The sequence below is a fragment of the Caretta caretta genome, chromosome 2, assembly GCF_965140235.1.
Source record: "Caretta caretta isolate rCarCar2 chromosome 2, rCarCar1.hap1, whole genome shotgun sequence".
In the NCBI taxonomy this organism is placed as follows: domain Eukaryota; kingdom Metazoa; phylum Chordata; order Testudines; family Cheloniidae; genus Caretta; species Caretta caretta.
In genome coordinates this window covers 106,153,270-106,169,997 of record NC_134207.1, presented here as the reverse complement: position 1 = coordinate 106,169,997, position 16,728 = coordinate 106,153,270, and the positions used below count along the sequence as shown (strand labels likewise).

At 43.1% G+C, this 16,728-nt stretch overlaps 1 long non-coding RNA gene across 1 annotated transcript in view; it reads left to right on the top strand.

Moving 5' to 3' along the window:
- LOC142070799 (uncharacterized) overlaps positions 1 to 5,462 on the top strand; it is a 50,903-nt gene extending 45,441 nt beyond the window's left edge. Inside the window, exons 2-3 of the long non-coding RNA XR_012666729.1 lie at positions 4,260 to 4,346; positions 5,155 to 5,462. This is a non-coding gene — a long non-coding RNA (uncharacterized LOC142070799). The remainder of the gene's footprint in view (positions 1 to 4,259; positions 4,347 to 5,154) is intronic.
- The last annotated feature ends 11,266 nt before the right edge of the window (positions 5,463 to 16,728 follow it).

The window sequence follows — 16,728 nt, the reverse complement described above, 5'->3', positions numbered from 1 at the left end:
GCTCAGTGGTAATGGTTGATGGGGGCATGTTGGAAGAATATTCTAGTTTTTTCTAGGTGAGTCCAAACCGTTTAGTTACCTCTGAGAACTTGTCAAGGATAAGCTGTAGGTCACTTTCACTATAACTAGGAAGAGTACAATCATATGCAAAAAGGGCTTCAAGGACTTTTGTCTTTGCAGTAAGCCTTCAGGGATAGAATGCTTTTCAAACAGTTCTGCAGATGCCCTTTTGAAGATTGTCAATTGCATAATTTAGAACAGCTGCAAAGAAGAGACAAAAGAGGACTAGTGCACTTTTTGTACAGGATATGTGTCCAGTACTGCTCATGCTCCCTACAACCAGTGCAGCTCCTTTAGGTAAAGTAGGATTTTGCCTAGAACAGTGGTTTTCAATCTGGGATCTAAGATGTACACCTCCATTTTAAATTTTTAAGGGTCCACAAATGAAAAAAGGTTGAAAACCACCGGCCTACAAGCTCTTATAACACTTGGTACAATGGTGTCATTTTGCACCAAACTAATGATCTGTTGCCACTGAGTATTTGAAAATGAGGTTTGAAATTACAGCCTGTAGGATCTATGCTCTGAAGGAAGACTAATTTGACTGCCTTTCAAAGAGGTAAAATCTGCATGAGCAACATATGCATACATACTATTGGAAATACTATACTAGTGCGAGAGAAACTTTTTTGGTGATAATGCAATTGCACATTATTTGTGTTGTACCTGAAAGCTGGCAAATGAAACAACAAAAATTAGTAAAAAGTAGTGATTTTTAAAAAAAATAATTTGCTAAAGTTTACTGGTAACATTTATGCATCTGAAATAACTAGAGTAATTTCAACTTCATCATTGTTAGTTAGCTATGCTGTACTGTCTGATGTTATTCAGGACCCAGCTGCAGACAGGCTGGAAAATAGGAATTTACTGGCACACTGAAATCCCTGTTACATCACAATAATGTGATATGAAATTATTTTATAAATTTGGTTCCAGCTGTAAGAAGGAAATAAGATGCAAACCCACAAAAGAGGGGGAAAGTTTCACATTAATGTGCTGGGATTTATGTGCTTAACTTGCCATGCACTAAGACAAAGGTATGTTGCTAATAGTAACTACGTAATCGTGTGCTCTTTTTACGGTTACCCTTTTCTCTTTTCATTCTGTTGCTTTCCTTACAGTTTGTTACTTCCACTCATTGAGTTACATCTAAAATTAGTTTCTAAGTTCCTCAGGGAGGGATCATCTCTCTCTCTCTGTTCGGTAACACATGTAGAACAACTTTGGGTGCTTTAGAAATGATAAGAGAAGGTTACTCACCTTGTGCAATAACTGCGGTTCTTTGAGATGTGTGTCCCTGTGGGTGGTCCACTCCTGGTGATGGTGTGTCCCTGCACCTTTTCTCGGAGAGTTTTGCAGAAGTGCCCATATGGGTCGCGCACACGCGGTGCCTGCCTTGCACACTGTTGGCGCTTGAAGAGTCGCACATGTGATCCAGACTCCTCAGTTCCTTCTCTACCACAGAGCTTCCTTCAAACTCTGAAGTAGAGGGGAGAGGGGTGGGTAGTGGAACACCCATAGGGGGAGACATCTCGAAGAACCTCAGTTACTGCACAAGGTGAATAACCTTCTCTTCATCTTCATCTGCCTGTGGGTGCTTCACTGCAGTTGACTGTAGAGCAGTGCCATCTTAGGATGGTAAGGGCTTTGGAGTTGGTAAGATTACTGTGGATAGTACGCCTAGGCCAAGCCGGGTATTTACTTTAGGCCTTTGTGATTGCATAATGTTTGGCAATGTTACGTTCGGAGGCCCAGATGAGGCTTTGCATATGCCTAAAGGGGAATGTTGTTTAGGGTATGTCTTCAGTACCCACCAGGTTGGCAGGCAGCGATCAATCCAGCGGGGATCGATTTATCACATCTAGTCTAGACACGATAAATTGACCCCCCGAGCACTCTCCCGTAGACTCCTGTACTCCAGCGCTGCGGGAGGCACAGGCAGAGTCGACAGGGGAGTGGCAGCAGTTGACTCACCGTGATGAAGACACCATGGTACGTCGATCTAAGTACATCAACTTCAGCTACGTTATTCACATAGCTGAAGTTGCGTACACTTAGATTGATTCCGCCCCTCCCCCCCCCCCCCCCCGTGTAGACCAGGGCTTTGGAATGCTGTGAACATTGATATAGATCTAATAGAGTGCATCCTGATTTCTGATGGCAGTTGTGCACCTTGTAATTGATAACATAGGTGAATGCATCCAGATATCCATTTAGAGAGTCTCTGTGTGGTTATGGAGGTACCTTTGGAGTGTTCAGCGATAGATACAAAGTTTTAGTGAAACACTACATGGCTTGATTCTGTCCAAGTGGAAAGCCAGTGCTTTTTTAATGTCCAGAGTGTGCATCGTAGCTTCGAACGAGTTCTAGTGTGGTGTAGGAAAGAAAATTGGAAGCTGTATAGGTTGGTTAACATGGAAAGATGAGTGTACTTTGGGTAGGAATTTAGGATGGGTACGTAATATGACTTTATCCTTAGAAAAGATTGCATATGGTGGATCTGCAATGAGCACCCCAATTTCTCCCACATGTCTCGCTGATGTGATCGCTACCAGGAATGACACCTTCATGGACAGGTATAATAAAAAGCAGGTTGCTAAAGGTTCAAACTATTTCCAAGTCAGGGCTGTTAAGACTAAGTTTAATTCCCAGGGCAGTGTGGGTGGTCTAACATCTGGGCAGAGTTTGAATGCCCCGGAGGAATCGTTTGGTGATTGGGAGGGCAAAGATTGTAGTGTTGTCTATCTTCTGGTGAAAGGCAGTGATAACTGCTAGATGTACCTTTATTGAGCAAATGGAGAGGCCAGATTGTTTTAGTTCCAGGAGGTAGTCTAATATCAGTGGAAGAGGTACAGATGTTGCATTAGTTTGTCTGGTAGTGCACCATGCTGTAAATCTCTTCCACTTATATAAGTAGGTTCTATGTGTAGAATGTTTTCTTCTGTGGAGTAGCACACTCTGGACCTGGTCAGAACAAGTTAGCTCGTCATTAGAGAACCATAGAGAAGTCATGCCTTGAGATGTAGCATCTTTATGTTCGGATGTTGCATTTGACCCTCCCGTAGTGTCAGTAGGTATGTGTGGAGAGGGAGTGTGATTGGAGCACATGCCGACATCCGTGTTATGTACGGATACCATGGTTGTCTTGGCCATGTGGGAGCTATTAGGATGACTCTGACTTTGTCGGTCTTTACTTTCTGTATTACTCTGGGTAGCAATGGTATTGGTGAGAATGCATAGAAAAGGTCTGTGTTCCAACTGATCAGGAACGCATCTCCCATGAACTGCTTTCCCAGACCTGCTCTGGAGCAGAATTTCAGACACTTGGTCTTGCGGGCAGTCTCAAATAGATCTGTGTGTGACCCCACTTTTGGAATACCTTGGAATGCCTTGCAGGTTCTATTCCCTTTGGTGGTCATGGGGCAAATGTCTGCTGAGTTCATCTGCTGTGGTGTTCCAGGAATCAAGGTAGCTATGAAGCTGAGATATGGATATTGTGTTGGATACACCAATTCCAGAGTCAGATAGCCTCGGCGCATAGCGAATGTGATCGGGCTCCCCCTTGCCTGTTTATGTGAAACATGCAAGCAACGTCATCTGTCATTACTGTTATGTTCTGGTTTCTTATGAATGGCAGAAAGTGGAGGGAGGCATTGCGGACAGCACGAAGTTCCAGCAGGTTTATATGTAGACTTGTCTTGGTTGTGAACCATAGTCCCTGAATTGTGAGATGTTGCATGTATGCTCCCCACCCAATGAGGAAGGCATCTGTTGTGATCATCTGTGATGCAGGGTCTTGTGTGAATGGGATCCCGGAGCTCAGGTTGTGTGGGTGAGTCCACCAGGTTAGTGATCCTTGACCTTGGGGGGCATTGTTAATCATATGTTTATTCTGTGTTTGTTTGGTCTGTACAGAGTTGCTAGCCATCTTTGCAGGCAACGCATGTGTAAGTGTGTGTGTTTGGCCACAAATGTGTATGCTGCCATGTGGCCTAATAGTTGTAGGCATTCATGGGCTGTGACTTGTGGACCATTAGATAGTGTGGATATATGTCCATTTATGATGTGAACCTGTCTTGCGGAAGTGACGACTTTGCTGCAAAGGAAACAAGGGTAAGCGCCGATGAATTCTAACCGTTGAGTTGGTTGTATTGTTGATTTTTTTTATTATTATTTTTATTTTTTATGTTTAATTATAGACTGAGATTCTGGAAACAATCCATCGTAGTCTGGGTACACCGAATGGCGTCTAGACGGGTGTGTGACTTCAAGAGACCGTCATCCAGGTAAGGAAATATTATTCCCAGTTTTCTCAGGTGTGCTGTTACCACAGCAAGGATCTTGGAGAAAACATGAAGTGCTGTTGACAGGCCAAAAGGTAGTACCTTGTACTGATAGTGGTCATGCCAAAAGTAAATTTGAGGAAACGCCTGTGTGCAGGGTGTATCGTGACATGAAAATAAGCATTCTGCAGGTTGAGGGCTGAAAACAAGTCCCCCTGCTCCAGTGCTGATATTGTTGTTGTTAAGTTGACCATCTTGAATCTTTGTTTTTTCACAAACTTGTTCAGCTGAGGGTCACCATCCTCCATTTTTCTTTTGTGTTAAAAAGTAGTGGGAATAAAACCCCTTCCCCCTGTGTGGTACAGAAGCAGGCTTCACTGCCCCCCATTGGAGGAGATGAGCTACCTCTTGACATAATAAGTGTTTGTGAGAGGGGTCCCTGAAGTGGGACGGGAGCGGGTGAGGGGGTATAGAGAGAAAAGGAATGGTATAACCCGATTGGATGACTTCCAGGGCCCATTTGTCCATGGTGATACTCACCCAGTTCAGGTAGAATGGGAGCAAATGGTCTCCAAATAGCTGGGTGGATGGTGTAAGCATTGGAATGTGGGAGAGGTCTTCCAGACCCTTGACCAAGCCTTCAAATTTGCTTATTAGAGAAAGTAGGTTGAGATGCCGCTGATGATGGAGGGCATCGTCATTGTGGTTTCTGTCTCTGTCATTGCTGTAGGCCACTGGTGTTGCTGTGTGTATGTCGGGTATCTAGGTCACTGATATGGTTGATACCTGTATTGTCTCCCTCTTGTGGCAGGTGTATGGAAGCCAAGGGACCAGAGCATGGCCCACAAATCTTTCATCATGTGCAGCACCTTGTTGGTTTTGGCTACGAACAGTTTTTCTCCGTTGAATGGGAGATCTTCACCTGTACTCTGTATCTCCCGTGGAAATGTTGAGGAGTTAAACCACAAGGCTCGTTGCATGACAACAGCCATAATGGTGACTCTGGCCACAGTGTCAGCTGCATCCAGTGTGGTGTGAAGAGCCGTATGTGTGATTATCTGTCCTTCAAAATTTAGAAATTTAAATTGTAGTCTCTTGTCCTCAGGGATGTCATTAATAAAGTCCATACATTTGCCATAGTTCTTGTGGTCGTATTTGGTGAGTAATGCCAAATAATTTGAGAGTCTAAATTGAAGTGTGGATGAGGAGTATTCTTTGAGGCCAAAAACATCCAATCTCTTATTCTCTTTATTGAAAGGGTGGAGCAAAAATGCTGCTGTTTGCCCCTTTGGTTCGCCGTCTCCACTACCAGTGAGCTGCGTGCTGGGAGTGTGAAGAGAAATTCTGATCCCTTCGAGGAAATGTAATATTTTAGGTCTGCCCTTTTGCAAGTTGGTGGAATTGTGGCTGGAGTTTGCCACACTGTCTTGGTGGGTTCCATGATAGCCCCATTGGTTGGCAATGCTATCGTGGAAGAGGAAGATGTCTGTAGGATACCGGTTAACTCCTGTTGAGTTTCCAGCACTTCCTCCAGAGCAATCATAAGCTCATTAGCTACACTTTTGAACAAGTCTTGGAAGTGGGTGAAGTCATCTGCCGTGGTCGGTGGTGGAGGCCTAATAGCCTCGTCCAATGAGGAGGAAGAATTTTTGTTGGGTGGCGAGGTGTCAGGAGCAGTGTCCTTTTCCTGCTCTGCCATGGGTTCCTCCCATGTGTCCACTGCTACAGTCTCCAAAAGTGTAGGCGGAGATCTGGCGTCTTCCTTATGTGGTCTGGGGCACCGGTTATGGTATCTTCTGTAAGACCCCCAGGGACTCCAGTATGGCCAGTGACCAGGAAAGGGTAGGGGTGGTCACATCCATGGATGGCCATACCGAGGTGGCATGTCATGAGCATATGTGGACCGTGATCGTAATGGTCCAGCAACAATAGGTGTCCTGATCGGGGAAGAACGTTGAGGGGAGAATACCTCTTCAACCTCCTCATCTTCATCACTGGAGAACTGGGATGGTAGGGGAGACCTTGGTGAGACACTGGTGCCTATGAGAGGGGACTCCGGGGTCAAAGAGACTGACAAATCCTGGTGGTGCAGAAAATGGCGTGGTACTGAGAGCATCGGTGCCTCAGGGCAGGGTGCCGATTGCGCCGGTGGTGCGGTGTGCTGAGTCGGTGCTGTTGTCGCTTGTGTCGGCACCGTGGCTCTAGAGGCATTAGTCTGCAGCGTTGAAATAAGAGCAGTTGCCGATGTTGTCTCCCTTGGAGGTACCCACAGTGCCATGGTGGAGGCAGGCAGCTTAGAGCCATTAGCTTCAGCACCAGAGCGGTGGGTGCCGGTGGTGCCGGAGTATCGTAGGTGCTGAGCCATGGTGCGGCCAGCAGTCATGAGAGCGATCTAGTAGGCAACTGTTTTTTGCTGGTCTACTCTCTGAGATGAGGAAGACGGACATTTTTTTTGCTGGCCTTTTGGCTTTCGGGGACTTTGGTGGTGAGGGAACTGGTGACCCATGCTGGGAAGAGGGTTCTTGTCCTGGGTCAGAGGCTGATCTCAAGGAATTCTCCATTAATATAAGTTTAAGCCTCAGGTCCCTGTCCCTTCTTCCCCTAGCCTTCAGTTTGCTACAAATGGCACATTTCTGGAGAACGTGAGATTCCCCCCAGACAACAAAGACATTGAGTGTGTCCGTCTGATACAGGTATCGCCTCTCTGCACATCGTACATCTTTTAAAACCCGGTGAGCCAGGCATTTTTGCAACCTAATACTAACTTTACTACAGGATAAAAACAAGGATATATTTTTTTTAAAAAAACAAGGGACATAAAGCTAATAACTGAAACCTAACCTATATAATCTATGTTAACTCACTAATATATCTAAACGTATCTGTTTGAAACTAAAGGTTTTCAATAGGGCTGCTGAGCTCCGTCTCAGCCCAGAGAGAGTTGAGAAGGAATTGAGGAGTCCGGGACACGTGTGCAATACTTCAAGCACAAACGGTGCACGAGGTAGGCAGTGCTGCAAAACTGTCTGAGTGAAGGTGCAGGGATGTACCATCACCAGGAGTGGAGTACCCATGGGACATTTCTCGAAAAAGAACTGAGGCCTCATTCCTTTGCGGAGTTTTGTTTGGGTGGACCATTGTGCCCCCACAGAGCTCCATTGAAGTTGGAGGGGCAACCAAGTGGTATGCTGCAAGACAGGAGGTGTCACTGGGGCTCTGCATGAGCATAAGGCTCCTCCTATTGCTGGGACCATTGCAGGACTGGAGTGTTATTAAAATAATAACTAGGTCCGCAATGCTCCAGTGAGGTCTGCATGGAAGGACCCCTGTGTGTACGTATGCAGAGCCTCAGTGATATCTCCTGTTATCATAATTATAAGGCATTTGTCCCTCTATAGTACCTTCCACCCCAGAATCTCAGAGTGCGATATAAACATGAATGAGTGTAGCCACTTGTATCCTGTGTTTAGTAAGCAAATGTTACTACCATTCTTCAGATGAGAAAACTGAGAAGCTGGGGGAGTTGAAGTACCTTGCCCACTGTCATATGGGAAGCCTGTGGCAGAGCTAGGGAGAGACAAGTCTTCTGACACCCTGTGGTGTATCTTAACCACAAGGCAGTCCTTCTTGCTTAAGGATGGGTGAAACTTAAAGGGCTCGTGGTGCAACCAGCTTTAGATAAGAATCTAATATTTTCAGAACTTTATCAAAAATTACTCTAAAATTACTCAGATCTTCCTCTTCTTTCCCATTCCTATCACCAACACTCTCTCCCTAAATTCTAACAGACCTTTGTCCCCCGTTCCCAATTCTCTTTCCCCTATATCACATTGGTAATAGAGGGTCAAGGAAGTCAGTCAAGCTGAGAAGTCTCTTAACTAGGCTATTGTTGACATGTGGTATGTTTGATGACTTCCCAGGTTAGAGGTTGTCAAGGTTCCTTCCCCACTCTGAACTCTAGGGTACAGATGTGGGGACCTGAATGAAAACCCCCTATGCTTATTTTTACCAGCTTAGGTTAAAACTTCCCCAACGTACAAACTATTTTTACTTTTGTCCCTGGACTTTATTGCTGCCACCACCAAGCGTTTAACAAATATAACCAGGAAAGAGCCCAGTTGGAAATGTCTTTCCCCCCAAAATCCCCCCCAAGCCCTACACCCCCTTTCCTGGGGAAGGCTTGATAAAAATCCTCACCAATTTGCATAGGTGAACACAGACCCAAACCCTTGGATCTTAAGAACAATGAAAAAGCAATCAGGTTCTTAAAAGAAGAATTTTAATTGAAGAAAAAGTAAAAGAATCACCTCTGTAAAATCAGGATGGTAAATACCTTACAGAGTAATCAGATTCAAAACACAGAGAATCCCTCTAGACAAAACCTTAAGTTACAAAAAGTCACAAAAACAGGAATATACATTCCATTCAGCACAACTTATTTTATCAGCCATTTAAACAAAACAGACTCTAACGCATATCTAACTAGATTGCTTATTAACCCTTTACAGGAATTCTGACCTGCATTCCTGCTCTGGTCCCGGCAAAAGTCACACACAAACAGAGAGAACCCTTTGTTTCCCCCCCTCCAGCTTTGAAAGTATCTTGTCTCCTCATTGGTCATTTTGGTCAGGTGCCAGCGAGGTTATCTTTAGGTTCTTAACCCTTTACAGGTGAAAGGGTTTTTCCTCTAGCCAGGAGGGATTTAAAGGTGGTTAGCCTTCCCTTTATATTTATGACAAAGGTTCCTCAGAACTCATTGCCCTGGGAAAGCTTTGGACTTTGTGAGATTTAAAGAGAGTAGACTAATCAGCAGAAGTTGCTATGCTTACTAGGACCCTAAGATAAATATTTGCTATGGTAGGAGACTTGTTGGGATGGGAGTCAGATCGAGAGAGCGGGAGAGAGAGGAACTCACCCAAATATTTAGACCCTAGAAAGGGGCTCAGGTTTCAGTTTGAAATTTGGGCTGAGGGTCAGGAGCATTATGGTTCTTTTCTGCACTCGTCTGGCTCACCCCTCCTTCTTCACTAGCCATGAAAAAAATCTGAAGAAAACTTTTTTCAGATATTTTAAAGAGTAAAAATCATTCGGACAGAGTATTTTTCAACAGCTCAGTTCTGAGGGATAGTTAATCTCACAGTACTGATAGAAACCCTATCAAACCATGTTTTTTCATTTTCATCAGAGTCAATGGGAGAGAAAGAAAGATGCATGCTAAGGCATTTCACACAATGGAGGTCTGCAGTGGAAGAGGAGAGGTAACTTCACAGACCTGAAAAATGGGGGAAGTTAAGTTAAAATGACAAATAGGTCAGGCAGCTGCAACTCCCACTGAGCACCCTTTGTAGCTCTTGGAGCGGATTCTCCATTGCCCTGCAGCTTGCATTGTCATTTACATCTGTGCAAAATGGGTGTAAATGTTACCATTCTGATTTGAATAGCCTGTTACTTGTACAGTACTTTATGCAGTGGTAGATGACAATACATGGTACAAGGTGGTGGAGAACCGGACTTTGTGTTTAAGAATTTGTCATCTTTGGCTGTCTATTCCCGAAACTGAAGCCATAAACATTATAACATTGTAACCAAATGTGATGGAACATGCAAAGGATCATGCCTTCATGTGAGAACTAAGCAGCAGAAGCAGATGAGTTCTTGAGAAACAATGATCTTGAAATATGGAAATTAACAATATAATAATAGAGTGGTATAGCCAGAAATTCTTCTGAATAGACTTTTTAAAAGATTTTCATGAGGCATCAGCTGCTGTTTGTAATTCTTTTCTTAATGCTATCTTCAAAGTATGCCTTATCAAAATATTCATCTCTGCTGCTGTATTTATATTCAGCATATTTAAAATCAAGACAAAATAGGCTTTTTACATAGTAACAAAATAATCATAAGAGCATCCAGAAACCAAAGGAAAGGGTTTGAAAAGACTCACATTCACAGCTAAGGGCAGCAGTCTGTTAGCAAGGGTTTTGTTTCCTTTGCCAAATCAGTGATTGATTGAGTGCATGCAATTTTCCTTATCAATATTGTTGTAACGGGTTAAACAAAAAACAGGCACATCATCATTCACCAATTTAAGACATATTTATTTATTGTGCAATAAACTAGCTGTTTGTCTTCAGTTCTCTTGCAGCCTTATGTTTTGTGGCAAATCATCCATAATCACTGGGGTCTTTACAATATTTCTAAACAAATGCAAAATGTGGGCTCCAAATGTTATGTTTAATAGTGACACCAAATCTAGGCAGTTAAGCTAAATAAATTGTGTAAAAATAAAAAAAAGCCAGAGAGGGATCAAAATTAGAAGTCATGCTGATTATTTTTATTCTGAGATGAAACGAAGTGGTTTGACAAACTTCACAAACTTCTGAACTTGGATATATTTGGAAGCACATAAGTGATTTGAATGTAATATTTCACTGAGCTCTGCACAGGTGGGTGTTGCCATCTTTTTGGATGTTTTCATTTCCAAAACTCCAATGATAGAAAAGAAATTTTTCCTGAGTTGGACAAGTCTGACTGATGAATATTGTAGGCCAAATTTTGTCGTTGACTAAACCCATTTAAATCCATTATAGTAAACAATATCCATGTGGTTGCACTGGTGATTATGGGGGAAGAATTTGGCCCTATGGCTCTATTCTCAGAAATATTACATTCAGCGAGGGTTGCCATCCATGCTGATATTCTTGGGACAATCTGATGTTTATGGGTCTGTCCCATAACTGTAAGTTAGCTTTGCAGGATAAGTGTTTCAAATTCACATGATTTTCTACATCATGATGGTGCTTTGCCACCTGTTAACTTGACAATGTAACTTGAAGGTCAATCCAACTCCCACTGAATCCAGTGGGAGAGGCATCAAACTCTTGACATTGCATTGTCACTTCTCAGCACAACATCAAGATGCTTCAGTGCAAATATTGCGACACAGTAGTGTAAAGATGTTGCTATGTAGGACACAGTTAAGATTATGGAACTCTATCCTATGACATAAAATATCTGTGGTAGATCACAGTGGTTTGTCATAAGAACATAAGAATGGCCATACTGGGTCAGACCAAAGGTCCATCCAGCCCAGTATCCTGTCTACCAACAGGGGCCAATGCCAGGTGACCCAGAGGGAGTGAACCTAACAGGTAATGATCAAGTGATCTCTCGCCTGCCATCCATCTCCACACTCTGACAAACAGAGGCTAGGGACACCATTCCTTACCCATCCTGGCTAATAGCCATTAAGGGACTTAACCTCCATGAATTTATCCAGTTCTCTCTTAAACCCTGTTATCGTCGTAGCCTTCACAACCTCCTCAGGCAAGGAGTTCCTCAGGTTGACTGTGCGCTGAGTGAAGAAGAACTTCCTTTTATTTGTTTTAAACCTGCTGCCCATTAATTTCATTTGGTGGCCCCTAGTTCTTATATTATGGGAACAAGTAAATAACTTTTCCATATTCACTTTCTCCACACCACTCATGATTTTATATACCTCTATCATATCCCCCCTTAGTCTCCTCTTTTCCAAGCTGAAAAATCCTAGCCTCTTTAATCTCTCCTCATCTGGGACCCGTTCCAAACCTGTAATCATTTTAGTTGCCCTTTTCTGAACCTTTTCTAATGCCAGTATATCTTTTTTGAGATGAGGGGACCACATCTGTATGCAGTATTCAAGATGTGGGTGTTCCATGGATTTATATAAGGGCAATAAGATATTCTCCATCTTATTCTCTATCCCTTTTTTAATGATCCCTAACATCCCGTTTGTTTTTTTGACTGCCGCTGCACACTGTGTGGATGTCTTCAGAGAGCTATCCACGATGACTCCAAGATCTTTCTCCTGATTAGTTGTAGCTAAATTAGCCCCCATCATATTGCATGTATAGTTGCGGTTATTTTTTCCAATGTGCATTACTTTACATTTGTCCACATTAAATTTCATTTGCCATTTTGTTGCCCAATCACTTAGTTTTGTGAGATCTTTTTGAAGTTCTTCACAGTCTGCTTTGGTCTTAACTGTCTTGAGCAGTTTAGTATCATCTGCAAACTTTGCCACCTCACTGTTTACCCCTTTCTCCAGATCATTTATGAGTAAGTTGAATAGGATTGGTCCTAAGACTGGCCCTTCCGGAAGACCACTAGTTACCCCTCTCCATTCTGAAAATTTACCATTTATTCCTACTGTTTGTTCCCTGTCTTTTAACCAGTTCTCAATCCATGAAAGGATCTTCCCTCTTTTCGCGTGACAACTTAATTTACATAAGAGCCTTTACGTGAGGGACCTTGTCAAAGGCTTTCTGGAAATCTAAGTACACTACGTCCACTGGATCCCCCTTGTCCACATGTTTATTGACCCCCTCAAAGACCTCTAATAGATTAGTAAGACATGATCTCCCTATACAGAAACCATGCTGACTTTTGCGCAACAATTTATGTTTTTCTATGTGTCTGACAATTTTATTCTTTATTATTGTTTCAACTAATTTGCCCGGTACTGACGTTAGACTTACCGGTCTGTAATTGCCAGGATCATCTCTAGAGCCCTTCTCAAATATTAGCTTTACATTAGCTATCTTCCAGTCATTGGATACAGTAGCTGATTAAAGGACAGGTTACAAACCATAGTTAATAGTTCTGCAATTTCACATTTGAGTTCTTTCAGAACTCTTGGGTGAATGTCATCTCGTCCCGGTGACTTGTTACTGTTAAGTTTCTCAATTAATTCCAAAACCTCCTCTAGTGACACTTCAATCTGTGACAATTCCTCAGATTTGTCACCTATAAAAGACGGCTCAGGTTTGGGAATCTCCCTAACATCCTCAGCTGTGAGGACTGAAGCAAAGAATTCATTTAGTTTCTCCGCGATGACTTTATCGTCTTTAAGCGCTCCTTTTGTATCTCGATCATCCAGGGGCCCCACTGGTTGTTTAGCAGGCTTCCTGCTTCTGATGTACTTAAAAACATTTTGTTATTACCTTTTGAGTTTTTGGCTAGCTGTTTTTCAAACTCCTTTTTGGCTTTTCTTATTACATTTTTACATTTAATTTGGCAGTGTTTAGCTCCTTTCTATTTACCTCACTAGGATTTGACTTCCACCAGATCCTGTGCTCCACTCAGGAGTAGACAGAGAGTTGCCTCTCCCCTTGTGGGTTCCTGTACCAGCTGCTCCAAGAAACAGTCATATAAAGTATCAAGAAATTTTGTCTCTGCATTTCATCCTGAGGTGACATACCCAGTCAGTATGGGGATAATGGAAATCCCCAACTATTATTGAGTTCTTTAATTTGTTCGCCTCTCTAATCTCCCTTAGCATTTCATCATCACTATCACTGTCCTGGTCAGGTGGTTGATAATAGATCCCTACTGTTTTATTCTTATTAGAGCATGGAATTACTATCCATAGAGATTCTATGGAAAATGTGGATTCATTTAAGAGTTTTATTTCATTTGATTCTACATTTTCTTACACATATAGTGCCACTCCCTACCCCGCCCCCACCCCCGCATGACCTGTTCTGTCCTTCCGATATATTTTGTACCCCGGAATGATTGTGTCCCATTGATTGTCCTCACTCCACCAGGTTTCTGTGATGCCTATTATATCAATATCCTCCTTTAACACGAGGCACTCTAGTTCACCCATCTTACTATTTAGACTTCTAGCATTTGTGTACAAGCATTTAAAAACTTGTCACTGTTTGTTTGACTTCCCTTTTCTGATGTGTCTGATCCCTTATGTTAATGTTTCTCATCTGATCTGGCCCACACTTTATCCTCTTCCATCCTCTCCTCCTGACTAAAACCTAGAGAATCTCTATCAATAGGCTCTCCTCTAAGAGAAGTTTCTGTCCGATCCACGTGTGCCTCTGCAGCAATCGGCTTTCTCACATTGCACTGACTTCATTTTCATCAGGAGGGAGAATTCAGATTAGATGGTGCTCAGACCAGGGGCAACAGAAAGGTATGGAAAATGTGAACACTGAAACGAAATGTAGTGTATGTAAATACAGAATGTGAAATCCTATTGGTGTGGCTAGACAGAATAACCTCCGAGAAACCAAGTCAAATTCCTGACAGCCTACTTTATGTGAAGAATTTTTAATCTTACGTACTAGTGCTGTGGTTCTGGATTGACTACACTGATTTCCTCTCTTTGTGTCAATCATCTCTCTGATCAAAAGCCCTCTGAAGTTCCTGGGTCCTTCCTGCTCTGTTATTATCAGTACATATAAGCTGTGCAAGCTGCTGTGCTCTGTTCAGCAATCTAAGTCACACATGATCCAGCCCACTGCTCTCCCTGGCAGTTATCATTGTGTCAGAAACTACAATAAGTGAAGTAGTCTTTTAATATATATATATATAATAAATATCCACTGTAGCCTATTAAATGACAGGCAAATCAATTATCCCTTTAGAAGACTTTTAAAGTGACTTCATAGACGAGGTCGTCTTCTTTGCTAGTGGGTGGGGGATGCTATTCTTCCTTAAAAAGCTTAGTTAATGAAAAATCGCTTCCTTTTTTTATCCACTGTCAAAATCCACAAGGCCACATTTTCCTCTCAGCAAGTCAAAATGCAATTATCCAGTCTGTTCTTCTCTGTCTTACAGGCAGGAATCACTGCAGCATTTCTCAATTGTTACAAGGCTTTTACAGAAGGGTGAAGGGAAAGTTAACCTCTTTCCTGTTCTGTGGACATGCTAAATATACAGCAAATACAAATAATAATGAATAGGTCTTCACACAGAAATTGGACTGTGGCTGAGGGGAGCACTGGAAAGCATCATGCTCTGCGTGCAGATGGTCACTGATTCAAAACCTGTCTAATTCTGTTGCTCAGTAAGTGAAAGTGTTCTCTCAAAATACATGGTACATTCTCCATTTCTTGAAACCTTTAAATCAAGACTAACTGCCTTTCTGTATATGGATGCCCCCCAAAATAGTGCACATGGGATGCTCAACTGACCCCCCTCATGTCCACCCCCTCCTCCAGGGCTGTCTTCTGACCCTCTCCCCACTGACTCCCCATGCAGGCATTCACCTCATTGTCTGTACTTGTAGCAGGCCTTGAGGCTGTTGCTGAGGGAGTCTTACAGGCAGAGCAGAGGGGACTCGGGCTACTGGAAGCACGGTGGGGCTAGGTAAGCCCCAGGGGAATCCGTGGTGTAAGAGCCAGCCCCACAGCAGCAACAGAGAGGAGCAGCACTGACCAGCGCACTGCTCACTCACATCTGGCTCTGGCATGATTCAGAGGTGTGTGGGGTGAGTTGGCAGGTCCAAAACTGAGTGACATTGCGACATGGTGCCCAGGGTTTACAGTGCTGCTGAGATTTGGCCCCATGGTCCCTCCATCATGGCAGACTGTGGGGCCAAACCTGAGTGAGCAGTGGGGCGGCCAGTGCTGCTCCTCCTCACTGCTGCCTTGAAGCCGGCTCCTGTACCAGGGGTTCCCCCTGGGGGGCTGCTCAGCCTTGCCATGCTTCCAGCAGCCGGGCTGACAGTGATATGCACCGTGCATAATGTGTGTAAGGCCGCAGGTGTATCCCGCACATCTCCTGGGTGTGGTGTTCCTGTCCCATCTAGTGGCACTGAGACCACTAGAGAGAGAGATTAATGAGTCTGCTGTACAACCTCAGCTAAGAGCCGGATGGCTTTTAGCTCAAGCTGTAGAGGCTCATGCACTAAGCTCCAGAGGTCCCAGGTTCAATCCCACCCGCTGATGACCAAGGCCTGTTGGTGTTACACAGGCACTATTGCTTCTGAAAGATATGCTTTAGTCAAATGTAGGTTATTGGGCTCAATACAAGAGTAAATGGGTGAAATTATGTGGCCTATATTATATAGGTGGTCAGACTAGATGATCTAATGATCCCTTATGGCCTTCATAGTTTCAGAAATTTTAATTCTTTTTCATTCTTCTGCTTAATGGTACCTATGTATCCTGGTGCTGCATATGCACGCTCACTCTAACATGCATGGAGTACAATAGATCTAAGTATATTATTCAGAAACCATACGAAATGCATGTCTAATAAGTAAAATTGGAATGAGTGGGGGATGATAAATGAAATTTATTTGCTTTATATTTTCTTCATATGTTTTCCTCATTTGCTATTGATAGATGTCCTTCTAGTTTACTTTTGCTTTACAGATTTGCATTGGCTATTTTTCCGAGAGAGATATATATATCTAATTTCATCAATTATGCTAGTGAGCATATTTGTTTTGTGGTATGGCTACCTCAAAAATTATTTGAATAACTGGTGGGTGTTGTAGGGGTGAGGAAATGGGTGGTCACAGATTAACCAATACTCACTATTTCAAATGGCAAGTTCTGTTTCTCCTAAAGACCAAGGCATGCAAGTAATCCATGTTTGCTGT